At 39.0% G+C, this 19,766-nt stretch overlaps 1 protein-coding gene across 38 annotated transcripts in view; it reads right to left on the bottom strand.

The window, feature by feature from the left end:
* Window positions 1-19,766, bottom strand: part of NRCAM (neuronal cell adhesion molecule) — a 154,655-nt gene that overhangs the window by 89,988 nt on the left and 44,901 nt on the right. The gene's annotated exons all lie outside the window — the stretch shown is intronic.

Raw genomic sequence — 19,766 nt, 5'->3', positions numbered from 1 at the left:
CCTTTTGTTTAATGTCAAAAACCAGAATTTCCAGGCACGAAGTCAGGAGTTGGCATGATCAAGACTCTCTGAACTTCACACATGTTTAATCAGAGAAAGTTTACCTAAGTCATTACACTGGTTTGGCAGAGATATTGAATGTCAGGGGGAGAACAGAAAGAGGAAGGAAAGATTCAAAGATTTAAAATGGACAGGAGTGTAGTTAAACTCCTGTTTCAACAAAATGAACCACTTCAATGTATTTGAGTCAAGACACCTGCACCAAAAAAAGCCCCCAGTAAAATCTGTGTTGAGAAAACAAATACAATTAAACCTGAACTAACCTGACTGCTAGGTAGAAATGAACTTAGCTATACAACTGGTTTTGCTACTATAAAAGCATTAAAGGCCAGGTTAGAAAAGTAGTTTCCCCTTTATTTGCCAGAAATCACTGTCATCTCTTGGTCACTGAAGTACTTTATTAGACGGTACTTTTCAGTACTTAAATCTTCCATATACCCTAAACAATTGCAGGTATGGAAAAAGGGAAGTTCACAGAGACTAGAACGACTTTTCTTCTTTGGCTTGCTGGGCAGAGTCACAGAATTATGTAGCAAAATTATTTCCACAATTTGAAATAGAACATGCGTGTGTCTGTGTCTGTGTGTGTGTCAACAGGTGGAATTAGGACCATCCATTCACTAGCTATACTCCCTTATTTTTGCAAAACCAGACCTTAGTGTTCCCTCCAGCATTCCTTTTACTTAAATGAAAAAGTTGGTACTTTATTTAAGGGTGGATTTTCCCACTAGACTTGCTCTGATCTAAAGAGAAGTAGCTGTCAAGAAGATACGGAGAGATCCTGAGCTCTTCCATTCCTCACTGCAAGATCCTGCCCTCTCCCCTCGCATTTAAGAATTGTGGCATCCCCAGTGAGCTACATCAGTTCATTGATCCAAGAGAAAACAAACCTCTGCAAGAAAAGACTAGGTTCTGACATGACAGAGATCTCCTCAAAGGAACTACCTCTTTTGAAATTAAACAAGGTAAAGTATCACGTGAAACTGTACCCCCAGCCTAAGTCTTCATGGATCTGAGTGAGGTGAATGCAATACTGAAGTACTCTACAGTTGACTCTGTTCCTCCCTACTGAAGCACTGGCGGGGAATACTCCGCAAACCCGAGGACAATTACTTCTGAAGTACAGTCAAACATCTGAAAATAGGTATGTAATACCAATTAAAAAAATCAAATAAAGAACCTAGTATCTCTGATTTAATTCATTTGGCTCAATGAATAGGGAGTCAGCAACATACACTGATTTTTCAAATCACAAAGTTAAACGTAAAACGTTTAACATAACATAAAAGTTAAAATACGTTCCCCAAAGACAGCCTCACAAACAGGCTTTCTTTTCTCCTACTTTGCTATGGGAAGAACTCAGAATTGCAGACTTACTGCTTTTCCCAAGGAATTCTGTCACAGTCTTCAAATTTTGTTTATGCTTGGCTTTTTCATTCAGACTAATCAGCCGTCCAGTATTTTGAACAGCTGATTATTCTGAATGACTCTCATTCAGACATTCTTTTCCATGACCTTCAGCAAGGACACAGCTTCTCCATGTGTCTGTGATTCCCAGCCATTCTTTTTAAACTACTTTTCACTATAGCATCCCATTTTCTTCCAGATTGTATAACTTTCAGGTTTAAATACATTCAACTGCTGGATGCCATAAACAAACAATCCTACAGTACTCCTAACATTAAAAATCCTACATTAAAATTTCTACCTCATAGAAAACTGACTCTAGATGTAACAATCTCGCTAACAAGATCACTAACTTGGACTGAGATCTGCTTTATTCATAACGCTTCACATGTACAGAATTGTACTATCCTCAGCAGAATTTCTTCTAACACACACAGCGAAGAAGAGAACAGAACTGGATCTCCTGCCCTCACATACTTCCTGCGACATGTCAGTATCACAAGAGCAGAGCAGCCTTTAAAGTCCATATTGATTTTTCTCTCACCATGTCTAAGACACATTTCCTAAAATGAAAGATGCATTCATAAATTTCACTGTATATTTTTATCAAAAAACATTGACGTTTTATTTTTCCTATCTTTATGATTCAAAGCCTGTCCTTATATTTCTTTCTAATGAGTTGCAGCACTGCTCCTAGTGTAGGCTGTTAGATAAGTGAATTTTTAATTTTGAAGAGAAGTAATATATTCTGCAAACTCCATAAGTCATGTAAAAAGGAATGTCAAACCTTTATTGGATTTCCCTGAGTGTTATATCCACCAACCTTTTAAATCGTACTTGAATAAATGACTGTATTTGGTTTATTGGGAATAAAATAATTCAAGAAAGTGTAGGCAATTACCATACACCAATGTATGCAGTTTCCTGCAAAATAATTCTAACGTAGTACCATCCTTCACATATATTTAACAGGATGTATTTTATAAATAGCATAACATTTCTATTTGAAAGCTTTTATTTCTAAAGATAGGAAGATTATGACTAAGACACTATCTATCATATCTGAGAAGCTGTGGCAGTCCAGTCAAGATCCCCCTGACTGGAAAAGGGGAAATATAACCCCCATTTTACAAAAGGAAATGAAGGAAAACCCAGGGAACTACAGGCTGGTCAGTCTCACCTCAGTGCTTGGCAAGATCATGGAGAGCAGAATCTCCCAGAAACAATGCTAAGACAAATGGAAGGCAAGGAGGTGACTGGTGACAGTCAACATGGTTTCACTAAGAGTAAACTGTGCCTGACAAACAACAGGATGACAGCACCAATGGGCAAGAGAAGAGCACCTGACATCATCTCCCTGCATTTGTGAGAAGCATTTGACACTGCCCTGCATGATATCCTTGTCCCTAAACTGGAGATAAATGGATTTGATGGATGGACCACTCAGTGGATAAGGAATTGACTGGATGGTCACATTCAGAGAGCTGTGATCAGACTTGATATCCAAGTGGAGACCAGTGACAAGAGGTGTTCCTGAGGGGTCGGTGTTGGGACCAGCACTGTGTCACATGTTTGTCAGTGACACGGACACTGGCATCGAGCGCACCTCAGCAAGTTCGCTGACGACACCGAGCTCTGTGCTGTGGTCAGCAGGCTGGAGGGAGGGGATGACACCCAGAGGGACCCTCACAGGCTTGAGGGGTGGGTCTGTGCAAACCTCAGGAAGTTCAACAAGGCCAAATGCACGGCCCTGCACCTGGATCAGAGCAATTCCAAGCACAAATACAGGATGGGCAGAGAATGGATTGAGAGCAGGCCTGAGGAGAAGGACTGGGGAGTTTTAGTGATGAGAAGCTCAACATGACCTGGCAATGGGCACTTGCAGCACAGAAAGCCAAACATGTCCTGGGCTGCATGAAAGCAGCGTGGGCAGCAGGGTGACAGAAGAGATTCTCCCCCATTACTCTGCCCTCATGAGACACCACCTGGAGTGCTGCATCCAGCTCTGGGGTTCCCAACACAAGAAAGATGTGTACCTGTTGGAACAAGTCCAGAGTAGGGCCACAAAGATGATAAGAGGCCTAGAGCACCTCTCCTATAAAGACAGGCTGAGAGAATTGGGGTTGTACAACCTGTAGAAGAGGACGCTCCAGGGAGACAAGTGCCCCTAAAGGGGCCTACAAGAAAGCTAGACACGGACTCTTTACAAGGGCAAGTAGGGACAGGACATGGGGCAGTGGTTTTAAACTGAAAGAGGTAGGTTTATATTGGATATTAGGAAGCAGTTCTTTATTGTGAAGATGGTGAGGCACTGGAACAGGTTGCCCAGAGAAGGTGTGTATGTCCCATCCTTTAAGTGTTCAAGGAGAGGCTGGATGGGGCTTTGAGCAACCTGGTTTAGTGTAAAGTGTCCCTGCCTGTGGTCCCTTCCAACCCAAACCATTCAATTCTTCTATAAAAATTATTGTATACATAAGTGATAAAGTTACTAACATTATATACTTATAGAATTAATAATACATGTGTGTGTATGTATCTATATATACATATATATACATACACACACACAAAAATATTTAGTCTGCCCTGTAACAAATTGGAGCTATATTTCTCAACATAATGAGAATTTGTTGCTGTGATGAGTACACTCCTTTAAAAAACCACCCTGATTGCAATTCCTGTGCTCACTGAATCTTAAATACATCTTGCATAACAGAGCTTTTCTATTTGCACACTAGTTTGCAAATGTTATCATTAAGTCACCCAACAGTCAAATTAGCTATTAAAAAGGAATATAAAAAATTATATTTAAGGTATTTATGGAAAAGGGGTGCAAAGAAACACAGATTATTGACAGAAAATTTATTAGGTTAATATAATATTCTAGAACGTGACAAATCAGGAGAATTCACCCAACATTCTCCATTAGAACTCATTGACCCAATATCAGAATTTTAAATCTGTTTTTACCAAATAATCAGCTAAGCTGTGTGCCATGTTAAAGAAAACCTCATAGGAGAATAAAGATTTGCAAAAGGTTCCAGTTACTAATTTAATTTCAACTGTTTCTGTCCTTTTAGGAAGAAAAAAAAGAAAAAAGAAACTCTTAAAGCACTGTCAATACAGTAAAAGAAGAGAAATACTGCTTTTGACATGAATGCTGGCCAAGAGGCATCCCACTGTGTAGGTTATTCCAAAAAGGAGATTTTAAAAACACATTTAATTCATCTACAAGAGTCCAATGTGACATTCTTTCAAAAATTAATCCAGTGCTATTTTCGTGCTCAAAGCTTCATGGTCTTTTCAGGCAGCACCCTAGTGGAGCAGCTCACTGCCTCCACTTTGCCCAGGCCACTGACACTTTTTAGGCTCTGTTTAAGCTTCTCCCTCTCTTTCAGTGTTGTCAGTGAGAACACACATGCCAGCTGTCATCTTTTCAAATCTGTAGGAATCCTTTATTTGTTTGGAGGTTTCTCTGTGGAGAAATGTTTCTGAGTGGAAAAGCATTTAGCTCAGGTTAGCTTTGTCAAGACAAACTGCAGTGGCTAAGTAAATCTATCAGCATCAGGAAGCTTTATCTCATAACAATAAATAAACATTTATTTTGTTCTCTAAAGGTAGACAAGTACTTTAAACATGAAAGAAGTACCACATGCATTACTAACAATAATAGAAGGATGTCAATGGGCACAAGAACTTCTGCAGGAAGTTTTCTACTAAGCTAATTGTAGGTTTAAAGGTGCTATACTCAGAAATACAAAATTAATTTACACATGATCTTACTGACTACAGAATGCAATGGAAAGCACATTCACTTTTCCTGATGAAAGAAAGTAAACTTTTCTGTACAGAGGTACTGGCAGCAACAGTAGGTAGAGCCTTTCCTTTTGCCTTTTGACAGAGAGTGCTGCAGTAGGTAGACACAAAAGAGGCTTTCCACTGTTCCCAGAGAGTCTGCCCATCCTTTTTTCTACACTATCATTATCTGCTTTAAAGGAATTACAAAACAAAAGCATTCTGTGAATAATTCACAGATTCAATTTTTTTTTTTTTATTTTGCCAGGCAGAATATTCAATTTCTTCTGTCATCTTGCCACTACATCAGGTCAGTCATTTCCTTACAAAACTCTAGTATAAATTTTAACATGAGAAGGATATATCATCTTTCAAAACAACTTTTTCCTTTTTAGTTCATGTCTGCTTTGGTGGCATTTCAAAAACTAATGAATATACGGACAGATGACTAGATGGCAGGTTTCAAAGAACTGTTTTTGGTTTCTGTGGCTAAACATTTTACAGTTTTCTTGCAGAAATGTGTTTCATGAATAACACTTCATAGAAATTCAACAAAAAGAAAAATAATTTATACTCCAAAGCTGTAAAAGCCAAAATCACATGAACTGTAATTATTTTAGAAACTAGAGTGGCCATCAACTTTTGTATATCCCAGTCTTTATTGTTTTGTTCTAGTACTGTACACTGGCATTATCTATTCTTCCAGCAGTATTAAAAGGCTTTACGAACTGCTGATACTCAGTCATTTACTCTCTGGTGAAGCCAGAGAGCATTATAACATTATCGGACCACATCACATATCAAAAGACACTTTGCTGCTGCAAAAGAGGGCTCCTGATGCCAGACAGATTACATTATTGAGCTATTACAGTACTCACATCTGCTAATTTTTAGAAGGCCTGTGAGAGTTCATTAATCCCAAAACAAAACCAAAAGCCTCTGTGGAATAAACATGAGATTACGTTTTCCTCAGCATCCATTATTTAGCAATGTTTCTGATTTGGATTCCACAAATCCCATATAGATTAACCATTTAATAAAAGCCTGAAAATGTAGATGCTCCACAGATGCTTTTACAATGTAATAGTTTTTCTATTTCACAGAAGACTTACAAGGGTTGCAGAAAAAGGCATAACTGGAGAATTTTCATATCACAAGTATTATATTTCACCTTTTGCGACAGAGGGAATGCAATCCCTGGTGTTTAATTAGAAGTCTGAAATCACCTACTACTTTATACTATTCTAATACTGATTCCAAGTGAATGCAAAGTGATACTCTAAGCACTTTTCCCCTCTGATGATAGTGCCCACACAGCTACATTCTAGGGTCAGTGAGATTTTACCTCAGCTCTGTTGAAAGCTGAGGTCCTTCCTCCTGTCTCTGCCTAATAAGTTTAGGGCCAGAACCTTCAGGTTTCTATCCCTAGATGTTCACATGATAAGACTAGGTTCCACTTGGCAAAACCATCCCATCTTCATCAAGTTATACTGGCTTCTGGTTCACCACTATAGGTCTGTGCCCAATTTAATTTCGTCATTACCATACCATGGGTCCTCTAACGTTACGGACAAATATTCTCTTCCAGTTGGCTCAATTAACAAAGGAATTTCCAAGATTTAAACAAGTGAAATATCAAATGAGTGATTTAGCTCTCTGTCATGGGAAGGCAGTACCCATGAACAGGGAGAAGGTCAGGCAAGCTGATAGGCTTTAAGACATTTTGCTGGTTCGGCTGTTTGAAGAACACCTGGCTGGCTATACCTAATTTGAGAAGTCACATGTTAGAAAGTTAATTATATTGACACAGGATGTTGTGCTCCTTGAGCCATTTCCTATTGTGAATGAATGGTGAAGAACTATGGTATCACAGAAAACAACGGCTTCGTAACTGCTATCCAGTGATAATGCCCAACTAAGGGCCAAGTGTGTTTGCTGTATAAATTGTCACTGTGCTGTGGTTTAACCACAGACAGCAGCCAGGCCCCATGCAGCCGCTCCTCACTCCCTCATGACTAGGATCAGGGAAAGGACTGGACAGGCAAAAGCCAAAAACCTCGTGGGTTGAGATAAAGACAATTTAATAGGAAAAGTGAAAGCTGTGCAAAGCAAAAAAAGGAATGAATTCACTGTTCTGCAATGTTCAGCCATCTCCAGCAGAGCAGGGCCCCATCACATGTAATGGTTACTGGGGAAGACAAATGCCATCATTCCAAACACCCCCCCTTGCTCCTTCTTCCCTCACTGTATATACTGAGTATGGTGTTGTTTGGAATATCCCTTTGCTCAGCTGGGGTTACCTGTCCAGGCTGTGTCTCCTCCCAACCTCCCATGCAGTTCCAACTTCCTGGCAGTACAAGAAGCAGAAAAGGCCTTGGCTCTGTGCACGCCCTGCTCAAGAGTAACAAAAACATCTCTATATTATCATCACTGTGTTCAGCACAAATGCAAAAGATAGCCCCATACCGGTCCCGGTGAAGAAAATGAACTCTACGCAAGCCAAAATCAGAACACACTGCGTAGAAGAAATCTTTCCATATCCTGTCATGGCCACTCTCCTTTTAAATTAATTACGCTGAAAAAAGCAGTCACCTTTGTCTGGATCTTCCTACTTCTGTAGGCTAGAACAGATGAAAAGAGCTTCACAAAATCAACTAGGGAAGTAAATGAAATACTCTGAACCTAATTCCATCAGTTTTCATATACCACTATGAACGCAACTTCACCACAGACACCCAAAGGCAATGAATTATATCCTAACTTAGTAATGACAATAGGAATTCTGCTGCTAAGTTCAATTACACATGAATGCATCCAAAACAAATGAGATTATCACCTGGGTGCGTACAAGTAACAAAGGAGCCACACAACGGGGTATAAAATGGGTTCCTCCTGGGGACAAAATGGAAATTGTGCTGAACCAATGTGATTTAAATTCAGGAGAGGAGTACAGGTCAAGTAATCAGCTTTCCTGAGGTCTGTGAGAAGAAAGCAGGGTGCAACAGAGTGCCTAAGAGCAAAGGTGCTGTGCCAACCATATTTCACAGGCTCCACAGAGAAGCCACTGTCAGACGCCACATCATATGCTGTTACTGTACTAAACAGACAAGGATGGTAACTGCACACATAACAGAGATAAGTGCTGACACCTGTCAAGGTACAGTGCACACACAACATATTGCCCTACAGTCTGTTTGGGTCCTAAGCCTGTGTTCTTTGTAACCTTTCTCTCATAGGCTCACTTCTTGTACCATATCTCTTCTTGAAGCTCTCCTGAAGGCAAGACCGACAGCAGAGCCCTCCACTGAACAACAGGTGCAGAAGAGCTGAATACTTACAAGAGAAGTATTGCAGCTGCAAGAACAATCATGGGTGCAGGAATGTTTCCTGCTACAATCTGCAACTCGGGGTTCATATATTTGTTTATTTGTACTTTTCCAGGGAAGAAAACCTTGTTCTTGACTGGTTAGATCATTCAACGCTGGATCCTATGCAACTCAGGGATAAGTAATAACTTGACAATGAACAAGCTGAGAAGATGAAATACTGTATACACAAGAAACAAGATCCTACTTGAACACTTTGGGCCAAACCCAGAAACAACAGACACAGGTTTTCGAGCAATGAACACTGTAAGAGTAATTCACATTGTTGGTTTGGGCATCTATGTCCCTATTATATTGAACACAAAAGACACAATTTAGCATAGTATTCAAACAGCTAGTTATCTCTGCCCTAGACAACAGAAACTAATGGAAATTTTTAAATTCTTTCTTCTGAGAGTTTAATGTACTATTATATCAGCATGGAACCAGAAAAGAAAGCTGCAAACCTTTTGTGCAGTGATGAGAACATATAATGACTTTGAATATGGAAAAAGGATGCAGCAACAGTAGTGTGGTAGAATCACAGAATCATAGAATATGCTGAGTTGGAAGGGACCCATCAGGATTATTGAGTCCAACTCCTGGCCTTGCACAGGACAGTCCCAAGAATCCCACCATGTGCCTGGAAGTGTTGTTTAAATGCTTCTTGAACTCTGACAGGCTGGTGCTGTGACCACCTCCCAGGGGAGCCTGTTCCAGTGCTCACACAGCTACAGAGTAGCTCCTACAGAGTAGGAGGAAACCTGTACAGCAGACCTTTAGCATTTCATGTTTAAGCTAGCACAAGGCCCTAATCATGAGACACTCAGGAATTTCTATTACTCCATAAGATGGGCCACTGTGCATGCAAGAAAACCCAACTGCTTGTATGAAGCATATGCAGCAAAGAAGTATTAGTAATAAGGAGTAAACTGTCTGTCAAACTCCAGGTATCTTCTTGTGTAGGGCTGCCCTATAATAGGAACTCAATACTCTGATACACTAGCTGCTGTTTTGTGGAAGCTTTTTCTGGTCCTTATGAGTGCTCTGTCCCACTTGGTAAAGAGCAGACCATGTTACAAGGTGCTTGTGAGAAGAATAAAACTAAGAATTCTCCTTGGATCTTTAAGTGAAACAGTTACATCAATGAAAATTATCTTGCATCAATTACAAATCCTCCTGGCAACTTCATACAGGTTGCCTACACAATTTTTGGAACAGCAATATGAAGAATCAAGCTCTCAAAATCCTCTCCATAACTTACTTCTTTGATAGCAGAAAACAAGCATCAAACACTTTGGAAGGACTACTTTGGTTTTTAAAAGAACAGGCATGGATCCAGTTTCCTTATAGTTTAGGCATAAGCTGTTCATCACTGTTCTACATGGATGCCAAAATGGAGTCAAAAGAATGCTCCATCAGCTTTTCTTGACTTGTGTTAATTTTCAACTGCCTGAACAAAGGATATTTCTGTAGTGAGCAAATTGGTTTTACAAAACCTTCAGATGAAAACCTTCAGATGAAAACCTTACTTATAAACTAAGTTAAAAGTTGATAGCAGCATTCACGTGAAAATGTTGAGAATACCAATTGTATTTTAGACCAGGTAGTGTTTTGTGGGATTGTGTAAGGAAAGAAACAAGATTCAAATGTTAATGTAGAAAAGTAACTCTTTTATAGTTCCCATTAAATCCCACAACCACTTTAACATCTGCAGGCTGAATGAATATTTTGTGTCTTTCCAGCATTTTATATCAACTAATGTAATTCATGAACATGTCACTTTTCCACATTCTTGAACCACCTCACTGTTCTGGAAAGGATCCCAAAGGCCCAAAATCCACAAACTACTGTCTTTACTCTTTCTACAGCAAACATTCTACTGGCTGAATCAATGAGACATAGAGAAGCATAATAAAAAAATGTTAAAATACATGGTAAGAAACTTAATCCATTTAATCTGCATGAACTGAAGTTGTCAGATTCTTCAGGGCTCTGCAAGCAGTCCAAGGCAACTAATACTGGATGAATGGCTGCTTTATGCTATTCCATACCATCATTCAATATATGGCTCTACTTCATAACCTTTACAACTACTTGAAAGACATTAATGGGTGGAAGCATATCATCCTTCTGCAGTCTTCTGCTCTAGATGTGAAGGATTCAATAACTTCCAAACCTGTGAGCTTGCCATTTCGTATGGTGGACTGGAGAAACCTGTCTGAACACACTTGAACTAGTACAAAGACCTGACAGTTGGTGGCAGGTTATTTAATATATACCTACAGGGTTTAAATCTTCTTTGCAACATTTTTCTCTTTTCTTTAGCTGGAAAACATCCACTCCTGCCAGCCAAACATCCATTTTCCTTTGAAGTACTTCCTGAGAATTTAATTGCCCAGTAAATTGCCAACAAAACTTCCAAGGCATAGATCAGCCCTGAGAGACTCCAGGGGAAACAGCCTGTAATTCATCTTTCCACTGTCAGTGAGGAGGGCAGAGTTGCCCTTCAGTCATAAAAATCAATTTTTGACTGGATGAAATTCACTGAGTTGAATATAGCCATATACAGGAAGTAGAAGCTCTCAGCATTCTTGGTGGAATCTGACATTCCACTGGAACAATACTTTTGAGAACTGGAATATTCAGGTAGTTCGTGTCTCTACATAGGCACTGCAGCTAAAATGTTTTCTGTTTGAAAATGTGTCTTCTTAGACAATTTAAACATCTACAGTTATTCAGCCCCCTTATACAGTTCTTCTAATCTTAGCAGGTCCTCCAAATTGACTATGTACCATACATTTCAGGTCAGCAAGGTTCAGATGATGACACAACATAAGAAATACAGTGGAGAGGAACATGACGTCAGTAAATATTTTTTTTTAGTAACTGAAACAATTTTAGAGTCTCACTTTCAACCCATCATAAAATAAATAATTGCCAATAACAAAACAAAAAGACTCAAAATTCTTGCAAGACAGAAAAAATGGAGGTTAAAACAGAGAAATTTCTTTTTAAAGAAAATGCCAAATAACTTTACAAAAATCCTAGAAGTGCTGACTTCATTTCACAATACTGTAAATTATACACCTGATGCAATTCTGGAAACTCTGTTATCTGTCAGGAAAATGTAAATTGAGGTAATACTGAGATGCAATAATGCCTAGCATAGTATGAATAATCCATTTGGGGTTTGTTGTTTGGAAACAAGTCCTCCACAAAAAAAAAAAAAAGGTTTATGCTAGACTACAGGCTGTTAATCACTCATGACACATTTTATTATTAATATTTTAGTGAATATTCTTTAAATTGTTAATTCAGAAAAATCAAGACTTGTACACACTAGATGCTCAGGCCTGCTAATGGTGTTGGAATACATTATCATGAAGAGTTAACTTCAATGGTATTATCTCATTTTTAATTAAAAATAAGCTTTAAGAATCATAGTGAAGCTAAATTGTTATGTTAAAGCTTGGTCTGACCTGCTTGCAGAAGCACATGTGATGCATACTTGGAGTGCACCAACAGTGCTCCCTCTGTTCACAAAAACAAGCCAGAGATACTAGAGGTGCTTCTCCTCTGTCCCTGCTGAGCCTCTGAATAGTAAATAGGCCAAATTCCTCTACTGAAGAAGAAAAGAGCCTCATGGAAAACTGTCCTGAGATCAGGCACCAGCCTCATCCTCCTCTGAAGACAATAGGGGTCAGTGAGGAATTAATTCTGGGTGACAGACACACAGTGTCATGTTGGGAGCATAGTGGGACATAAAGAATAAATTCAGTGTCTACCTGGCTACTCTGAACAATTTCGCAAATTTCAGAAGGTTAAGTTTCAGTTTACTCAGAAGAAACTGAGGCTCTGTAATCATAAGCAATATGGACCCCGGTGAAGGGACTGGTATTTTTTCCTAGAGATATATCAACAAGATATAGTTCAGAATTTGAAGACTGCAGCAAAATCATGATTAAAGCCCATTCAGTGGAGCAATTACTATTATTTTCAGCAGTAAATTACTTTCTATCCATCTTGTGCCTTCCCCTGGTGCTACTATATGCTTCTGATACGGGAGAACTAACTGACAGATATTTATCGGGAAATTAAGAGAAGAGAGAAGTTAGTTACAACACACTATTTGCCTTTATTCTAAAGCACAGATACAGATTTGCTAGCATATTGCATTTTTAGAAATAAATCCACACATTCCAGATACCTCTCCAGGTACTACCAACGTGTAACACTGATAATGTGAACATCTTGTTGCAGAGATAAACATGTAGCTAAATCAATAACACACAAGTGACTCTGCTGTCTTAACACTTTTAGAATATGACTTCCTTGACAGAAATAGTACAAAATTGAAATGAAGAGCTACATTGTATCAGTCACTTAAACATTCACATACATTTAGACATAATACAGTCCTGCTGCAAAACACTAGAAAAAAATTCAGGTAATTAAAGGGTCATTTAGACTCCTCTGTAAAATGACATCAGCCTTCAACAAAGGCTGAAGCCCTCCAGATATTAAAATGCATGACATATGCTGCCTTCATTACATCCATTACATTTTTCTGATGCATAAATCTATCCAGATTACCCCATAATATTACGTATGATCATTATATTTACTAACTCTTCTATAAATTTACGATAAAGACAAGAAACTGCGTATTTTTTTCTTTTATTATAGACAGTAATAGAAAATTGTGATTTTAAAAAACAATTCATCCCTCTCCATGTTGAACTGTTACCCTTTGTCCTTTACATTGTGCTATAATCCCTTCTGGTGATCTTTTCCTAAATGATTTTGTAAGCTCATCTTTTGTGTCATACAGTATCACAAGTTTTTCTGAGAATTCCATTATGTCGTTTGTTTCAGCTTCTTCATTTACTATGTACTACTGAAACTGTGAACATGAACTTACATGTTGGCAAAGAATTCTACAAAAAAATTCAGCATTTCCAAGCCTTCCATGACAGACCCAGGGAAAATTGATGTATTCTGCGATTTCAATACAGAAAGTCTTGGCACCATGCTGCAGTCTTTTTCAGGACTATGTTTCATTGCCCATTTCTCACGTTAACATACTCCATAAAATATTTAATAAACTTATTAAAGCAAGTAAGTAAAATGGTTCCCAACAATACCTAAGTATTTTAAAAAGTATTGAGTCAGGGTGGTGCTCAGGTTTTGTATATTTCCAATATCAATTCCTAAAGACACAGAGGAAGGGGGATGGCAGAAAATACACAGCTAGACTTCAAGGTGCACCACAAAAAGCCAAGATGCAGTAGTCAGAAATTACAGCAAAGAAAAATTCAATCAGTGTGGATACAAATATTTCTGCTAGGAAGAATTTTTCTCGCTTCTTTCCAGTCCCGTGAGATATTTTTCTCTCTCACAGAAGATATTAGCAGAGTTCTATAAAAACTGTGAACACCTTCAACCTTACAGAGCTTTGTTTATGGTACAGTAGGAAAATACTTTGACAATGGATGTTTTAGGATTTTAGCCAATCACCCCAAGGGGTGGCTGATCCTTTGACCAATTAGACTATGAAGAAAAAAGTCTATAAAAGAGTTGTAAAATAATTAAATAAAAGAATCTTGCTGCACAATTCCTGCCCGTTAGATCTTTCTTCTCCTCCCTACCACTGCGGGACACTGTGATAAATCAGACTTAAATTAAAGAAATTTCCCAAGTAGAGCTGTTAAGGACATTCTACATTGCCCAAGGAGACTGTAGCACCTCAACCCTTGGAGATTTTTGAAACTGAATGGGATAAAACCCTGAATAATCTGCTCTGACTCTACAGTTTCCCTTGGTTCGAACAGGAGGCTGTACCAGATGACTGCCAGTTCTACCAGAAGACCTCAAAAACTAAGTTATTGTATTTTTCTACTAATTGAAGAGTCTTGAAGAGTCTTTGTGATGCCTTAAGAGGCCTCCAAGACACAGAGACTAGACAGGAGTAAGGGAATAAAAGTAGGCATTTATTTGAAAGGCCTTCAAAGGTAACCCCTCCCCAGGGGTTACTGCCAAAATGGACCCCAAGATGGATGACAGGTCACGAGTTCTTCACACTTTTATAGGTTTGGTTCATTTGCATAGCAGGGTTAATTCTCCAATTAATGCTTCAGTTTAATGATGTAACTCCCCTCATCTTACCCCCCCCTTTGAGGCTCTTTGGTTTATACTTTTTTGGCCTAGGACAGTCTAGGTGTCCTTGGAGAGCAGACCGGGAGAGGCTTTGTTATGCCTACCTAGCATGAGAGAGCAGAAGTTAACAAGCTACAAGAAACTTCAGAGTTACACACTAAGCAGTACAGGATTTGAAAAATATGAAAGTTAAAACCTAAGGCATCATTTGAAGATGAAGTTATATATTTGCCTTACAGACTAGCTGCATAAGTAAATGCATTTGTGTAAGTTGCACCTAAGCTTTAACTGAAGCATTATAATTTTATGGGGGGGAAGGTTATTGACAAAACTCTATAAACCTCACAAACTCCAGGAGGACTTAAGTCACAAGTGAAATTTATACGTACTCATATGAAAAGAAATTCTCCAATTGAAGCTTACAAATTGTGTCAGATTTACTGTTTCATTACCTCTCCTCTGTTGGGAATATTAGAGGATCAGGGACATGGATCATTGATAGAATTACGGGATCAATAAAAGAACTGTAGCCAGAGCCTGCAAGCAAAAGGCCTGTGTGAGAAAGACTCTCCCTGAGAAAATTCTTGTGTGAGAAAAGGCCTGGGAAACAAAGAGGGAGTTTTGAAACGATGCAGCTGTACTGATAAGATGCGCTAACCGAGAGAGAAGGGAGGTGAACTCTGTTAATCATAACATAACTGTAGAAGCTTGCCAATGTAAGTCCAATTAGGTAGAAGTAGAAATGCGCTTTGATAAGTTTTAAGCCACTTAAGAGTTAACAAGCTGGTATACTATATAAGTGCCTCTGGATTGCTAATAAACGGAGTTTTGCTCTTATCAACCATATTGGTTTTGGACTGCAATTTCTCCCCCCGCCAGAGCCACCGGGCCTTTTTTCCTTTCCAACACTCCTCTATTTTCCCTCTGTGCTTCTTTATTAAACAAAGATATGTCCAAGCTGTTGAAGTACTAACTAAGAGAAAACTAGATGTAATCTAGTAGTTGTCCTGTAATTAAAGTAGAACCAGCTACACGGAGTACTGTCAACTTGGGAAACTTGCAACTTGCTTTTGGTTCTCTTTCTAACTAGTGACGTGCTCAGAAAATTATTGTAGATTTAGAAGCATGTAACAGACTTCGGAACATTTAAAATGGTTTTAATTGCTGCTGTTAGTGATCCAGAAATTTTCAAATTAATGAAATTTGGTTTATTTTTTCTTTTCTTTTCTTTACCATCCCTCCTCTTTTAACATTAGGTTAAAAAAAAACCTTATAAAATGTTTATTTATGGCATCTGTGGTTGCATGCACAGTTACCACAGGAACAGACTCAAATTTGCAATAATGGAGGAGTATCACTTTTACCCTACAAAAGTCATCACCCAAGGTTCTTGTAAAATGAACATGCATCAGAAGTTGAGAAACTCGGGATTATGTATATTCCTTACATGCTGTCCTTTTTTAACATATTGGAAAAACACACAGTAAGACATCTAAAAAAGGAACAAGTGATTCAAGAGGTCCATTCAATTTAATCTACATATGAGGAAATCAGAGATTATGAAGTGAGAAAAAAAGCTGGGAAAACCTAATTTTTTTATGAACACTAAAATATCCTAGACACCATACACTTACTACATTTGGGCAGGCTTCAACAGAACTGGAGTGGCTGTGATCCCTAAATGAGTTACAGCTACCTCTATTAAAACACTTTTTAGCTGTAAACACATTTATGAAACGCATCAGTTTATCATCAGCAAATGAAAGCTTTGTGAGGTATTTTTAAAATGCAAATTAATTCATGTATTTCCACAAACGAAAACAGAAGAGTTCTCTTTCTAGAGCCTTCCATTTTCCAATTTGTTAAAAATGTCTCTGATTTCTAGAGGTAATTTCTGTCACGTAAAATGCTTACATTTTGATTCTTGAATAAGTAAGTCTCCTCATCCTTTCTTTGCTGATGTTAGGAAACTACAGATTATTGAAATATGCTTCTCTTTTCCAGACAATTTTTCCTATCAAGTTTCCTAAATTTAACTATATGATATGTCAGCCTTGTTAGAATGAGGGCATTTTTCACAACAAAAATTTTACAAGGAATAATGTAAACTCGAAAAATTGTACTTCTGTTACTATAAACAATTCCTCTCATTCCTGCCAATTAAAAGCTCCCTCTCTTCAGTCTGTTTATCTTAGAGTAAACAGCTGTGAGACACCACAGCAAGCCTTTTCTCTCTTTTCTCCTTATTTTCCACTTCTGTCAGCAGGTCTTTTTATTAGTAAGGACAGCAAGGAACATAAACAGTTGTTGTATAAACAATGTTGACAGTAGCTACCTAGCTGACTTCCCACCACTTAGAATATTTTCAAACTTGACTATGTTTAAATAACTCTCTTCACACTTGTAAATATACACCAATGAAAAAGCATTATTTTAGAAATACACATTCGAGTCAGCCAAAGCAAAAGTGACAATATTGTTTTAAACAAACCTTGAACTGGGGAGACACTGATTTCCTGGAGCCACCCCACCAGCAGCACCTGCTGGGACTGAGACACTCTGGGCAGAACAGACTAGCTAATGCAGGCTCAGTGGGTGACAGGAGAGCAGCAGATGTTGTTTATATTGACTTTTGCAAGGCTTTTGACATTGTCTTCCATAAATTCCCCACAGACAAACTGATGAAGCACAGACTACAGAAATGGACAGTGAGATGGACTGAAATCTGGCTGAACTGCTAGGCTCAAAGGGTTGTGATCAGCATGAAGTCTAGCCAGAGAAAAGCATGCTGTGTACTCCAGGGATCAGTACTAGGGCCAGTTCCTTTTAAGTACTTCATTAATGACCTGGATGATGAGATACAGTGCGCCCTCAGCAAGTTTCCTGATGACACCGACTGGGAAGAGCGGCTCATAGACCAGCTGCTTGCACTGGCATTCAGAGGGACCTTGAAAAGCCCAGCCATAAACCAACAGGAATTTTATGAAGTCCAACAAAAGGAAATACAAAGTCCTGCACCTAGGGAGGAATAACCCCAAGCACCAGAACAGCTAGAAAGAGGCTTTGGAGATAAACACCTGGGGCTACTAGTGGGCTCCAAGTAAGACCATAAGCCAGCAGTGTACCCCTGCAGCAGGGAAGGCCAAAAGCATCTTGCACTGCATTAGGAAAAGATGTTGTCAGCAGGTCAAGATCAAGATCATTCTGCTCCACTCAGCACTGCTGAGACATGCCTGAAGGGTTGTGTCCACTCATGGGCTGCCCAGTACAAGTAAAACACAAGCATCCTAGAATGCAGTCTAGTGCAGGACTGCCAAGACAATTAAGGGATTGGAGCATCTGAAGTGGCAAGCCTGAAAGCACTGAGACTCCAGCCTGGACAAGGCTCCAAGAGATCTTGTAACATGCATAAATACCTGAGGGGGACAGGGGTAAACAACACTTCTCAGTGGTGCCCAGCAACAGGGTAAAAGGCAACTGGGCACAAACTAAAACAGATTAAATTCCATCTAAACCAAAGAAAGCCCTTTTCTACTCTATGATTGTTCAACAGCTGTCCAAGCAGCAAGTTGCTTTACTTGATCAGGGCAGGTGTTGGACTAGACAATCTCCAGACCCCCCTTCCAACCCCAGGTATCCTATGGTTCTTTGTGGAAGAGACAAAAGGAGGGCAAATTCATCCAAGTAATATAGACTATGGGCTTAATGTCAGTTGCTTTCTATGCACACAGCAAGCCTTCAATAAGATAAAATAGTTCCCTTGTACATCAGTTGCCTGCGTCTGACTTCATTATATGAAGGCAAGGTGTTTATTTAACTTAGGAAAAGCCTCATTGTGCAGATACAACAAAGTAAGTTCTTCTCTCCCATGCCTTTCCTGATGCCCAAGCCTGTAAGTCTATGCAGTATGAGAACCACCTAACACAGAGATTAAGGCAATGTATTTGTTTTCACCCATCGAATAATTCACCTCATTGTCTATTGATATGTCCACTTGTATCAGCAAACTTCCATCACTTTAATGAATTTCTATGTGTCTCCTCCAGTCAGTACTGAAGCGGTAAAGCTAGTTTAACCAAAGCAGGGCAATGGGAGATCATCCTTCTCCTTTGATAAAGCCTTTTCTCTCACATCAAAGTATTGACAGTTTTGTTTCACAACTGTAGGAAAAATGAGAGGAACCAAGAGAACGTCACAGAGAAAAGCTAGAACATCTCATTCATGAAGAGCAGGCACCTGTGCACTGACCCAATTAGGCTTTCAAACACTTGTCACTTTGGAGCTGGCTGGTTGTCACTCATCCAGTTAGCCCCAGGGGATGTATTGTATGGTGGCATTCCCTGACAGGAGAACTGGAGCAATGGAGGCGATGAAGGCACAGTGATAGGGTGCCAGGATCCTGGTGAGTGAGAGCAGCCAGTAGCAAAGCCAAAGAACTTCAGAGCTTCCTTAACTTGGTTACCATCCAAAAAGCCTTTCAGAGTCTTCAATGGTCTTTTTTTTTTTCAGAGCAGTCTAGTTTAAAAACCTTACAGTAACAGTTCTCTTTACCCAATGATGCATTTAACTCCTGAGTGACTAACACAAGAAACATTTCAGAAGAGGTAAAAAACAAACAAGCAAACAAACTATCTTCATTGCAGGGAGAGATGCACTAAATGTTACTTTTGTAACACTGCCAGCAAGTAATTCAGAAGTCAAAATGTTTCAGTGACCATCTCCTCCCTCATCTAATTTAAACATACTACTGACGCTTTCAGATGCTCTATCTGCTTGACCGCATAAATGAGGGATAAAACGCTTTGCAACCATCAACGCCTATGCACTGTAAAAGATAGAAAAGTTCTGTTCTACTCAACTACATACAATACTGCGTTCAAGACCACCTAATCAGATTTTTCATTTAAAAAAAATCAGATACTATACTACAGATGACTATTCAGCAGCTACTACTCACTTCAAGTAAAGTTCTCTTCTTAT

This window comes from Corvus cornix, chromosome 1A (genome assembly GCF_000738735.6).
Source record: "Corvus cornix cornix isolate S_Up_H32 chromosome 1A, ASM73873v5, whole genome shotgun sequence".
In the NCBI taxonomy this organism is placed as follows: domain Eukaryota; kingdom Metazoa; phylum Chordata; class Aves; order Passeriformes; family Corvidae; genus Corvus; species Corvus cornix.
The sequence above is the reverse complement of the archived record's forward strand: the minus strand, read 5'-3'. Positions and strand labels throughout refer to the sequence as shown.